The sequence below is a fragment of the Lissotriton vulgaris genome, chromosome 11 (assembly GCF_964263255.1).
Source record: "Lissotriton vulgaris chromosome 11, aLisVul1.2, whole genome shotgun sequence".
Classification (NCBI taxonomy): domain Eukaryota; kingdom Metazoa; phylum Chordata; class Amphibia; order Caudata; family Salamandridae; genus Lissotriton; species Lissotriton vulgaris.
This window is the reverse complement of record NC_141699.1, coordinates 1106947197-1106961285: the sequence shown is the minus strand read 5'-3', so window position 1 is coordinate 1106961285 and position 14089 is coordinate 1106947197. Positions and strand designations below refer to the sequence as shown.

General features: G+C 41.9%; 1 protein-coding gene across 1 annotated transcript in view; it reads right to left on the bottom strand.

The window, feature by feature from the left end:
• Positions 1-14089, bottom strand: part of LOC147684248 (putative cation-transporting ATPase 13A4) — a 387249-nt gene that overhangs the window by 183890 nt on the left and 189270 nt on the right. The gene's annotated exons all lie outside the window — the stretch shown is intronic.

Here is a 14089-nt window from a genome sequence, read left to right as displayed (position 1 = left end):
TTGCAATTGCTCTAAAGTACTCTACATGATAAAATGCCCATGTGATCTGGACTATGTAGGTATGACCTGTAGAAAGATCAAACAAATAATATCCCTTCTAGACCAACAGGGTACTTTCACTGAGACCATACCATGAGCCCACTGTCACCCTACTATTGATGGAATGCCCTACCAGACCTATGCGGAAGAACACCGCTTTGACCAGATTCTCTTTGCCTGACTCAGGGCGACACAGTGGGCACAACGATAAGTCTCCAATATCTGTATTCATACGAGTGGGCTCAGTGCTAATCTTTTTGCCACACTCTAGCGCAATACGGCGAGCGTAACAATATAGCTCCACTTTATTCATTTATGCGGGTGGGCTCCGCTGGCAATTTTGATGCGGGTGGGCTACGCTTTCATGGTGGACTCCATATTAACCCTCCTGTGTCCAGATTACCCCCCATTATGATACTTACCACACTCTTTAATGTTTAGATCATGTCCATAGAGTTAGCGTCACGATCCAGACTCCCATGAGGCACACTAACCTGGAAATCCTAGTAAGATTCTTTTCTCCCCCTGTTACTTTGTTATCTCTAAATGTTACGTTCTGTTGAGTGGCATGCTAGTATGGATCAAGATACCCTTACCTATGTCTTTAGAGCGTAGTCACCCACTTCCTAATGTTTGAAAGTGGTGTAATAAGCCAATACACACGTTTTTTTTATTGATATCTTGTCTGTAACCAGATATGACAGCAGTCCACGGCTAATATGGCCTATTATGCACTATTTTCCACCTCCAACTACCGAAGTGTGGACGTACTTCCCTGAATGACTCAGTCAGTCACGAAATGATATGCACATGATAAACTGTCACCGACTCTGAATTAAGGAGTCAGACAATTGGTAATTTGCTTATTTGAGGTATGTTACCACAATGGGAGAGCAAGGAGCACTTGATCATCCTGACACTACGTTACAGGCATGTATTTTTTTTGCTTGTGATTGTATTCTATCTTTGCAGGTTTTTTTCTCTTTCTCACACTGGAAGTAAGGTGTGATTATACAGCTGGCTTTTTGTGATCAAGGGCAGGGTGCACCATCGTGTGTGTACACCACCCAGGTCACGTACACTTTGGTCCTGATGAAAACCTGGTAATTTCCTGTTACAGGTTGAAACATGAAGAACGTCACTTAGCACTTGCATCTGATATATCTTTTTAATATTGTCCAGTAGCTCTAGAATATATTTTTTTCAATTGAGTTATACCAGGACAATTTTTAATCAACTTTTTTCACTCACAAATTCACACAAAACACCCCGCTCCACTGTAGTCAGGTGTCGCAGGACACCCGGATGGCACTCGGCTGTCCTGGTGGAACCCCGATGATGAAGCATGTCACCAACTAGGTTGGTGAGAGAGGATTCTTCTTAGAAAAGGACATTTTCCTTTTTTGCATGTTTCTCTTCTCTCTCTCCCCACCTTGCTGAGACCTTGACTGATCGTGTGGTTATACTCCTCCATTTGTTTGTTTAATAAAACATTTTATCCATCCACAATCCAACACTTTCCCTACTCTTGTACTGACTAGGGTGAGAATAGTACATTCTTCCCCTCCACTATCCAACACTTTCCCTACTGTTATACTGACTGGGGTGGGATTAGTTAATTATACCCCTAAGTAATACAACAGTTTCTATACTGTGCACCCATTGGAGTGGGAATAGTCATTTTATCCCCTCTGTAATCCAAAACGTTCCCTACTATTGCACCCTTTGGAGTTGAATAGTAAATGTTATCTCTCCGGAATCAGACACTTTACTTACTGTTGTATTGAATGGAGTGGGAATAGTTCATTTTAGCCCTCCGCTATTTAACACTTTTCCTATTATTTTACTGACTGGAGTGGGGATAGTGAATTTTACCCTTCCACTATCCAACACTTTCCCTACTGTTGTACTGAGTGGAGTGGGAATAGTAAATTTTCCCCCTCAGTAATCCAATAAGGAAGGAAAGTGCTTTATTTGTTGATTAATTAAAATCATTACAAAAACAAAAATGCATAACAAGCACAAAGTCTGATTGAACAAATATGAATACAATGCCAAAATATAACATGCCCGACATCGGATTAACCGTTTTCCAGTTTTGGAGGTAAAGTGCATAAGTACATGTGATAGCAGCTTATAATTTCCAGTTAAAGTGCAATGAGCTCACATTATAAAAATTAAAATTAAAATGCTAGATACAAGCAACCAACATGACTAGATTTCTAAAATGACTAAAACTATTAGCAACAGCGATACAAAAGTATCCCCGCATCTATACTAAGGTGGCCTGTGCTTTCAGCAGCAGCTAAAAAATACAAAACATTTTCCACTGAAAAAACTAAAGTGCCGCGAGCTGACAATAACATAGTTACTAATACATTTTAAAACTGATCTGTACATTATAGCACCATACTCAAATCTTTAAAATCAGTGGATCGATCATAGCTACAAAAGTTACCAAACAACATTAAAATATCGCAAGGTTTTAGAATGATTTAAAAATACCTTAAAATTGCCCACGTACTCCCTAAAAACAATAAAATCATTACTTCGCACCCAGCAAATTAATCAATTACTTTAGGAATCAGCCTTACATAATTTCTTTTCACCTATAAAGATAAATTGTACAAATTGCTGTGTATTATAGACATTGACACCACTTAAGCAGGATATTAATGCAGATCTACTAGTTCTAACTCCTAATTCTTTAAAGATAGGTTTTAAAATTAGCTTCCTTTCGTGACACATTTTTGAGCATAGTGTAACAATGTGCAGCAACGTTTCCTCAAACAACCCCCACAGCCTACAGACGTTTGATGACCATTTATACTCCCACTTAGGGGTTCCATCTTTGGTTGGATAAATGCCGAACCTTAAGACCATACATTTCTTTTTAAACAAGTGTTTTAAATGAAAAAGTAAATATGGTTGAGCATACAATTTCTCAAAAGAATTTGCTATAGTCCAGAAGTGGGTTCTTTTTCTTAGCTCATCTTTATCCATAAAGTCTGACAAAAGAGCAACAGTTGTATTCAATATCTTTTTATATACCATGATGCTCCTAACTTCATCGACCAGATTTGGGCATTCGAAACGTAAAAGGCACTCAGATAGGTAATCCTGCTAGCTTCTCGAACAATGGCCTTTCGAGATCTCGCACCAGCACAGACTTGCTAATGTGCCCTCCTCCGCTCGAGAAAAAAACAGTAAAATTTTAATAAATGCGGCTTGGCGGACCAAAATCTGGTTACTTAAGTCATATTCCAGTCTTAAATTAGCACGCAGGATCTGTCTGGGTATCCTAAAAAACGGATTTATAAGTCCTTATAACTATGTCCTCTAACACTTTTGCGTCCTTACCCTTAACAATTATTGATCCATAGTCCAGGGAGGAAATGAGCTTTGCTCTCATAACTTTAAGTAAATGATCATAATTAGGACATAATAACTTATCTCGCAGTTTTTGAAAGGCAAAGGCAAGAGACGTTCCTTTAGCCTCCAAATTATTAAAATGCTGTCTAAATGACAGTTCATCGTCAAATGTAATTCCCAAATACTTGTAGGATTTTACACAGTCTATTGTTAGATCATTAATATTCAAATCCTTTACCCCTAATTTACCCTTTCCTATTAACATTATTTATTTATTTTTTCGTTAATTGTTAAGCCATTTTGAGTTACATATGTGTTAAATGAATTTATTAGTCTTTTCAAGCCTATTATAGTATGACTGAGTAAAATAGTATCATCTGCATACTGTAAATATTTAATTTCTTTACCCATCACAGTGGGCGAATGCGAAATTACATTATTAAAATTGGCTGGGAGATCGGTCATAAATAAGTTAAGAAGGCGAGGGGCGAGCACACACCCCTGTTTCAAGCTGACATTTGTATCAAGTCAACGGGTGGTGTGACTGCCGTCGCCAATTTTAATCTGGACCCAGGTATTGCAGTACAATAAATTATTCATTTTTAGAAGAGTTTTTGATATACCCCAATTATGAAGCTTCTTCCAGAGAATATTCCTGGGAACGGAATCAAAGGCGGCTTTTAGGTCGATAAAACATATGTACAATTTTTGCTTCAGTAATTCAACACGTTCCCTACTGTTGCACTCCCTGGAGTGGATAATAAATTGTACCCCTCTGCAATGAAACACTTTCCCTACTGTTGTACTGACTGGAATGGTAATAGTAAATGGTACCCCTCCACAATTCAACAATTTCCCTATAGTTGTACTGGCTGGAGTGGGAATAGTAAATTGTACCTAACCACAATCCAGCACTTTCACTACAGTTGCATTACTTGAGGTAGATTTGTAAATTGTACCAAGTTTGAATATATTTTTGCGTTGCATGAAGTGGGAGTAGTAACATTTTTATAACGTATTTAATATAACAGTTTGCGTAGTTTCGGATAAATTGTAGTGGTAATAGTATACGTATTAAATGTTATATTTTATCATTTATTTGATATCACTATAATTTATAGTATTATGTTTTAGTTTATTTTGAATTATAGTATTCATGATTATTATTTATATATATATATATATATATATATATATATATATATATATATATATATATATATATATATATATATATATATATATATATATATATATATATATATATTCACTGAAAAAACCATAGGTTATAGACCATATATAGTTAGGGATTAGCATTTTCAAAACCTTAATTTACTCGCACAAAACCATAGAAATTCGCATATATAGTTAGATGCAATAACTATATATCGCGCACCCGCAACCCACTGCTGATGATGTCACATCTTACATCATTCATGACATGGTCAGTGACATCACTGATGACATCACTGATGACATCTCAAATGACATCACTGATGACATCTCAAATGACAACATCCAGTGACTGTATGTTTCTGTAAAGTTAAAATATGTCTTACATATTGAAGAATGAGTGGATGTATAAGTGTTTGGATGAAGGATTTAGTAGGTGCATGACTGACTGTATGAGAGAATGATTAAATGTGTCTCACTGAGTGCATGGGTTAGTGACTAAACTGTCTTAATTTGTGCATCATTATTACTGTAGTTCTGTAAACTGCTGCATGTGTTGATCAGTAGCTATATGAGTAACTATATGGGTTATTGATTGGTTGCCCAAATATTTGTATGGGAGACTGAGTGTGTGTGTGGGGGTGGCTGGGAGGTGTGTGACTCTGTGCATAGATGTGTGAGCAGTTGATTCAGTAGATGTATGGGTTCAAAAGTGCATGTGAAAACAGCTGTATGGGCGGTTGACTGTGTGCATGAGTGTATTGGTGAGTGAATGGATATCTCAGTGCTACATGTCAAAGTAACTACATATGTAAAACACAGTACATGTAAGAGTTGACATATATATATAACTGTGCATAAGAGCCAGTGAATGTGTGAGTGGCTGTATGGATCATTGTGAACTTGTATCAGGGATTGTATAAGAGAGTAAATATGTGTTAGTATATAATTGATTAAGTAAGGTGTGTATAACTGTATAGTTGAGGAAATGGAGGTGTGATTGATTCTTTGCATGACTGACTAGGTGTGTGAGTAACTCCATGGATGAGTGACAGTCTGTGAGAGTCTGTTTACACTGATTGTATCTAAGGTTATATTAGAGTCTGAAGAGGTTGATCGTATTATCACATGAATGATATCATCAGTGATGTGATCAGTAATGACAAATGAGATGTTATCAGTGATTTTACAAGTGATGTCATTTGAAATGTCATCAGTGATGTCATCAGTGATGTCGCTGACCATGTCATGAATGATGTCATTTGAGATGTCATCAGTGATGTCATCAGTGATGTCACTGACCATGTCATGAATAATGTAATATGTGACATCATCAGCAGTGGATTGCGGGTGCGCGATATATAGTTATTGCATCTAACTATATATGCGAATTTCTATGGTTTTGTGCGAGTAAATTAAGGTTTTGAAAATGCTAATCCCTAACTATATATGGTCTATAACCTATGGTTTTTTCAGTGAATTTCAATGGTTTTTTAATAGCAAATATCAAAAGCTGTCAAATGTCAAGTACGTGATAGGTAAAAACTTTTTCGTGTTTATGCACGCTGATGTGCTTTGAACGCTGCCCCCCCCCTCTTTTCTCTTAGTAGTACTCTCTCTTTGCAGATAGTGAAGGGTAGTTAACGCAGGCCTTTGCCCCCGTTATAATCCGTCGTGCCTGCTTGTCTCTCCATTTGATTGATTGTTATCCAAGCATTTACTGTTTTAGAATTGATTCTCTTTGGTTCATTCTCTATTTACAAACAAGCACAGAGTCGCAATACTCTGTTTAGTCTTTGCAGATAGTGAAAAATCGTGTAATAAAACAAAAGTTATCGAGCAAAATCAGTAGGCCACTAATGGGATCTCTTTTTGACCTCGCCAAAATAGAAACATTAGGAACAACCCTTCATGAGAAATACGAAAATAGTGAGATGAACTGAGCTCCACACCATGAGGGCTGCAAGACAGCTCGGCTCCGCCACCCACCCCGCCCAAAATAACGATAAACTCTATGCAAATATTATAAATATATACAACACACCAGCAAAGTAACAGGGTAAAACATTTTATTAAATAACTATTTACATAACTATTTTATACTTTTTGTTGCCTGATCCGGCTAGCTCAATCGATCGAGAATGAAACTCATGCACTCTGATAGCAAGCGTTGCTGCTGATGCTATGCAGACAAAAACTGGTTTTCAGTTTGTACATTCTTAAAGATTTTTCCATCCAAGGCTGGTTGAGAGTTTGTAGAACGATGGCTTCAGATTTTCAACATACGGTGTGGTGGCGCAGACTGGGAGGGGGCGCTTGGCTCCTGCCCCCTCCCCAAGTCGTGTTGCCCTGGTGTGGCCTAAGATCGCCCCGACATAGGCGGCCGGCTCCGGGGGTCCGGCGGAACTTTTTGCCTTTTGATGACTCTTCCATTCTGGACCTTGTCCCACAATCCGTTTGACCTGAAGACACGCTGTAGTGGGGCGCCCCTTTACCGTTTCAGTTGCCATTCCGCCCGCTTTTGCTACACTGTGCCTCTTCCGCCATTCAGCTGTTTACCGCCCGCTCTTGCGACTACAGCGTCTCGCTCACCATGTAGTTGAGTTGCTCCCGCTCTTGCGATGCAGCGATAGGCGGCTGCCACAGGACTCTCAAAATGGCGGCCGGCTCTTCAGATTTGGGCGTGATCCACTAAAATGGCCCTGGGACACCTTGGAACTCGGACGCTTGTCTGCTAGGGCTTGGGCCCCATTCTCGAAAGCGTCCCCTGAGCCTTGAAGATTCGACAAAAGTCTTGGGGGCCCCCGACTCCCGCAGGCTTCTGGTGGGGAGCGGCTGCCATGATTGCTCGTGGAATGGCCACGACTGAGCTACGAGATGGTGGTGCTCTCATGCTGACGCCAGCTTCAGTCTGAAACATCCAGAAACACTGTAGACTACCAATCCGATCAGTTCCGGTAGCGCCCCAACGTGACCCGGTAGGGAAGAACTTGCCCTCCCCTCTTTGACTGATGGTTCTTGTTGCCTGTCCCTTCTGTTGTCATTTAACAGAACTTTTTAGACTGCTGAAAGGGGTTGTGTTCCGACCGCTGGTTGGTGGAGACATTTTGACTATATTCTGGACCTACGTTGTCGCGTAATGCGTTATATGACACGCCGCGTTAGCGCACCCGGAAGTGCTCCGGTGCGCGAAGCGCAGCTTCCCGGAAGCGATCCGGGGCGCGGCGCGTAACGTAAGCATAACAGGTCATGTGACTTGTTTATAAAACTTTTCATTGGTTCATTTTACTTTTGTTATTCTAATGATGAAAGGCTTGGTCATATGACCTAAAAATTACGCTTTTTATTGCTTTCGAACATTATTTTTTCTTAAACATATATGTTATAATGTTCCAGGCTAATGTACTTTCCCGGAAAATTTACAACTGTCCTGCAAGTAAAATATATTCCTTTTTCTAGCAAAAGGGCGTTTCTTCGTCCCATGACGGAGCCGTTGAGCAAAAGATGCTCGGCCTGCTGTCTTAGTCGCCGATACGCCTGAATATCAGATTTTTATCGATCACTTTATGTTGCAGGAGTAAAAAACACAACAGCCCTTGACCATTTATCTTAACTGCGTTCCTGCGTATTATACCTTTTATCCGTCATGTAATTGGACTGCTTTATTTCACTTGCCTTTTACTGATTCGAAAACAGTGACTAAAATTAAAAACTTTACCAATGTAAATACTACTACCATGTTTTGTTTTAAAAACCTTTATTGTGAAAATGTCAGTATACAAATACGGGCCTATAACCACGTGGGCCGGCCACGGAGCAAACTGGAATCGTATATGATGAGGAGGCATTTACACTGTAGAGGAACGTAACGAGCGGGCCATTAGGTTGCAAGAACTAAGGTGTCTAACAGTTGCGGAATCGGTGGACGTACATTTTGTAATTAAAATACGACAGGGCCACTTACAATAAACTTTTCTAGATATACATTTGCGGGCAAGTACCATGGGTGACGTTAATTCGAACTTACAATAGTACAGTAATCAATAACACATCAGAACTTAATATCAATAAGGATGTCGAAATATTCAATCAATTCTCGTCCCCGCCCGCCATTTGCTTCAAAACTGCATACGTATCTCGTGATATCAAGGTTGTGCAACCAGTACACAACAAGGAGTTACGAGTCCCATTTATACCGGCGCCATTTTGGGCGAGGCCGGGCAGGTCCAGGATATAGTCAAAATGTCTCCACCAACCAGCGGTCGGACCAGAACCCCTTTCGGCAGTCAAAAAAGGTTCAGTTAAATGACAAAAGAAGAGATAGGCAACAAGAACCAACAGTCAAAAGAGGGGAGAGCAAGATCTAAAGCCATTGTTCTACAAACTCTCAACCAGCCTTGGATGGAAAAATCCTGAAGAATGTACAAACTGAAAACCAGTTTTTGTCTGTATAGCATCACCAGCAACGCTTGAGTCAGCTTTGTGTGAAGCCGCCATTTTGATTCAATCAATAGCGTCCCCCTGCACACATTCAGGGACCTGGTCGTGTCTTCAGGTCAAACGGATTGTGGGACAAGATGCAGAAAGGAAATGGAAAAAAGTTCCGCCGGCCGCCTATGTCATGGGCGATCTTTGGCCACACCAGGGCAATAGTGAAGCTGCAGCAGGTGCAAATAAGCTTCAGACAGTGTTACAAGCACTGCTCAGAACTCTCAACTATGGCACCCAACATCCAGGACTTGCCATCCGGATCTTGGCGCCTTGTGCTGGTTCCGACCTATTCACACATCGGTCCGCTACTGACACCACCTCATAAGCCAACGGGGCACCCCACGCCGACTTTCGGCGCAGCATTGTAGGATGGCCACACCAGTGCGGCAACTTGCTAGACACTACCTCGGTGCCATCCAGATCTCGGCGCGTTGTGCTGCCTTCGGCCTACTGTAGCCGCAATTGCGGACGCAACTCAGCTGGATAGCGATTGAAACACCAAGGGGCGCCCCACTGCAGCTGAGGAGCCTCCATATTGGGGGCGACGCACAGCATCACATTGCTTTCCAATGCAGTCAGATCCTCAAACAGCCCCCACTGACTGACGCGACCTCACAGGCCAACGGGGCGCCCCACGCCGACTTTCGGCGCAGCATTGTAGGATGGCCACACCAGTGGGGCAACTTGCTGAACACCACCTCGGTGCCATCCGGATCTTGGCGCGTTGTGCTGCCTTCGGCCTATTCGCACATCGGTCCGCTACTGACGCCGCATCACGTGCCAACGGATTTTCTACGCTTTTTATAGCAGCGCATAACGTAAGCATAACAGATCATGTGACTTGTTTATAAAACTTTTCATTGGTTCATTTTACTTTTGGTTTCCTAATGATAGAAGGCTTGATCATATGACCTAAAAATAACACTTTTCATTGGATTAAAACATTTTTTTTCCCAAACGATGAAAGCCCCACCTTGTTTCTGGATGTTTCAGACTGAAGCTGGTGTCAGCATGAGAGCACCACCATCTCGTGGCTCCGTCGTGGTCATTCCGCGAGCAATCATGGCAGCCGCTCCCCACCGGAAGCCTGCAGGAGTCGGCGGCCCCCAAGACTTTTGTAAAATCTTCAAGGCTCAGGGGACATCCGAGTTCCAAGGTGTCCCAGGGCCATTTTAGTGGACCAGGCCCAAATCCGAAGAGCCGTCCGCCATTTTAAGAGACCTGTGGCAGCCGCCTATCGCTGCACCGCAAGAGTGGGCGCAACTCAACTACATGGTGAGCGAGACGCTGTAGCCGCAAGAACGGGCGATAAACAGCTGAATGGAGGATGAGGCACAGTGTAGCAAAAGCGGGCGGAATGGCAACTGAAACGGTAAAGGGGCGCCCCAGTACAGCAGACGAGCCTCCACCTGGGGAGGCCCGTTCACGCCGCCTCCCCCCCCCCCGGGGCGCCCCACGCCGTTTTTTGGAGCAGCATTGTAGGATGCCAAAACCAGTGCGGCAACTTACTGGACATCACCTGGTTGCCATCCACATCTCAGGGCGTTCTGCTGCCTTGGGACTATTCGCACAACAGACCGCTACTGACGAGGCCTCCCCCCGCACCACCCGGGACGCCCCACGCCGTTTTTCGGAGCTGCATTGTAGGATACCAAAAACCAGTGCGGCACCCAGGTAACATCACCTGGGTGCCGTCCAGAACTCAGCACGTTGTGCTGCCTTGGGACTATTCGCACAAAACACAGCTACTGACCATTGTTGCTTCTTTTTTTTAAAAATGTTTAAATGTATTTACTGTTTTTGTTGCGTTGTATATATTTATAAGTTATTAAAATGTTATAATCCTACTACTTTGTTGGAGTGCTATATATTTTTAATGTGACACATAATTGTAAAAACTTTGATGTACAAAGAGGCATCCCTGGAATCTTCCGCTTCAGGCTCGGACCCACACACCCTCACAGTGAAAATCCCCTCCCCAAGCACAATACAGGATGGTTATCAGATAGTAGGAACGCTGTAATATCTTAGTTAAAATGCCTTACATGCTTTTCACCCTCCACTGTAGAATTCTATAATGTTGATGTCACCTAGAATGTTGGGGCATGCAGCAGACAGTTGGAGAAGGGCTGACAGCCTTGATGGCTGCTCCTGGTGGGGCTGATTACATCTGTACTTGAATGCTGTAACCTATCTTAATAAATCTTCCTGAAACATCACAACAGCATGGACCATGTTACTACATAGTTTATGTCGACGATTTTAACCTAAGAACCTGCATCTGCTACCTCTGAGGACCGCTGTGGACATCCTGAGTCTACTCACAACCTCTACAAGTTTTGAAATTTCAACTACTCCAACTCTTCTTCTGGCACATCAGCCCCACCAGTGACCACTCACCGGTCGCCCTCAACGCTCAAGTGCCAGTTAGAGTTCCTGTTTCTTCAATGAGGGTAAGCCTGCCAACATGCGTCCTGCGTGATCTGTTTGCCTGTTACTTGCCTACACACTTTGCCTGCTGTTCCCACAGTGTGTGTAAAAGACTTTCTTTGCGACGCAAGCAGCACCTTCTGACTCAATTTGTGTGTCCTCACAGCGTTTCCCTATTTACAAGAAACAAGGATTTGCTTCAACTTGTGTGTCCTCACAGCGTGTCCCTATTTACAAGAAACAAGGATTTGCTTCAATTTGTGTGTCCTCACAGCGTTTCCTTTTTTTTACAAGAAACATGGAGTTGCGCTTCCTTTTACAAATTCAAACCTCATGCCTCCGCCTGCTGTGTTTGTTCCTACAGCTTGTATTTCCTATGCTACACATACTGGTTCCAGTCATTACGCGGTTTAAGTCTGCCTGCTGTCTCTACAGTTCTTTTTGCTGTTTTCAAAAACGCTTTCCCCAGCTGTTACCAGAAAATATATACACAAGAAGAGACACCAGTTTTCTTTAAAAATAAGGAATGATGTCCTTAATTGTTATTTGTCCTGCTGTTACTTTCACAGATGGAAAATCTGCTCTCTTAAAAGCTTCTCTTTGCCCAGAGGATTTGAACTTGTTTGCTGCTTCTACAGACCACACGCTGTCTAAATTGTGTCATCCAACAGTGTCTTTTATTGACTGAAAATGTGTTAAAAAAAAAAAAAGAAACTTTCCTTGCCTGGGTAGACTTTTCGCCGTTAAACTGGCTTAACAACATATCACCATTAGTTTTGGTGTGGTAATTATTTAATTATTTTTCGTTCATTATTTTTGCCCATTTTCAGTGAAATTTCACTGAAAACCTAGCCAGTGCAGTGCTGGTCAGTTCAACCGTCATTCACCATAATTCAAACACTGGACGCGTGTCCACGCTCCTACCTGTCTCCTCCTCGAGAGCTCCTGTGACGTGTCTTCTTCTCCCCGTCCTCTGATGCTGCTTGTGCTTGGATGTGCCGTGAGCCACACGGGCGAACGTCAGAAAGCGTGCCTCCATTTCGTTTTTGTCATTTTGCCAACCACGACGCTATTGTGCTCCGTAATGCTCACGCTGGATGTTTTCATTCGTTTTGCCAACCACTGTTTTTTTTGTGAGGAGATACCGGAACTTTATACAGTCGACATTTGTAGAACCACGATGTCGTCCTCCATCTATTCGGCTGTGTTCCACAATTCATTCATTCTTCCATGCCTGCGGTAAAGTGACACCAGTTTTTTTTTTTCTCATGTCCTTGAAGATACTTATTTTACAAGCTTCCCGTTTTTCCGATGCTACAAATAGAACGCTGTACAATGTCAAAGGTACTGTGCTTTTTCTTCTTCTTGATGTGGGAGTTGCAGGACTACCCAAAAACTGTTTTTATGTACTTTATGGATATCTTTCTCGGGGGCTAGTTTCGAGCTCCGGTGTTCCCTCCACGTTGCCTCCACTTTTGCACGGTGACAGGCACACCACTGTCACAAAGCAATGAGGGTTAAAGGCTCACTTTTACTTTACTTGTCATTCCTGTAATTTTCGTAGTAATATGACCATTTCACAAGTTTATGAGTGCAACATATGTTTTTTTAAATATATTTTTACCTTACTGCTGTGGGTACAAGTCCCATGTTTCAGTAGTGGGTGTCAGTCCCATCTACTTCCTGTTACGGGTCCTAGTCCTTTGTTTCTATAGTGGGTGTCGTTCCCATCTACCTAGCGCTATGGGTCCTAGTCCCATGTTTCAGTAGTGGGTTTCAGTCCCAACTACATCGTTCTTATGGGTTCCAGTCCCTTGCCTTTGTTTTAATGGGGGTCATTCCCATGCATTTCATGGTTTCCCGAGTCGAGGTGCGTCCTCACACGGACATGACTTTACATGCACGTTATTAACCTTACTTAAAGTATCCGATTGGGTTGTATGTTTTATTTTGACTGCGCGCATTAGTTTTACTCCCTCTTGTTATTACCTCTGCACAATCATATTGTGAGTTGTTTTTGTTTTGCAGTGGTCCGTTTAAGACTGGGCGTTTTTCTATTTCTTCAACTTTCAGTACTCTGTAGCCCAGTACTTTTCATCTTTATTACTCTATTTTTTTTTAAAATGTTTGGAGAAGGAGTTTTACGTTCTATTTCTCTTTCTCTTGTCACCTTCTTTTCTCCGGATGTAGATTGCTCACTCGTATGCTTTCCTGGCCAGTTTGTGTGCAGTGGGTGATCATTGATGGTTTCTTCCTTATTCCTTTTTCTTCGCTTTGTTTCTTTCTCTTTAATCTTTGTTGCCTTCTTTGCCTTTTCTTTTGCTTTGTTTCTCTCTAGCTCTCTTTTCTCCTCTAGCACCTGAATGCGTTTTGTCTTCTCTTTTGTTTTCTTTTGGAAGAGAAGAGGATATGTAATATCTTTGTTTTCTTTTGGAAGAGAAGAGGATATGTAATATCTTTGTTTTAATTTGGAAGAGAAGAGGATATGTAATATCTTAGTTAAAATGCCTTACATGCTTTTCACCCTCCACTGTAGAATTCTATAATGTTGATGTCACCTAGAATGTTGGGGCATGCAGCAGAC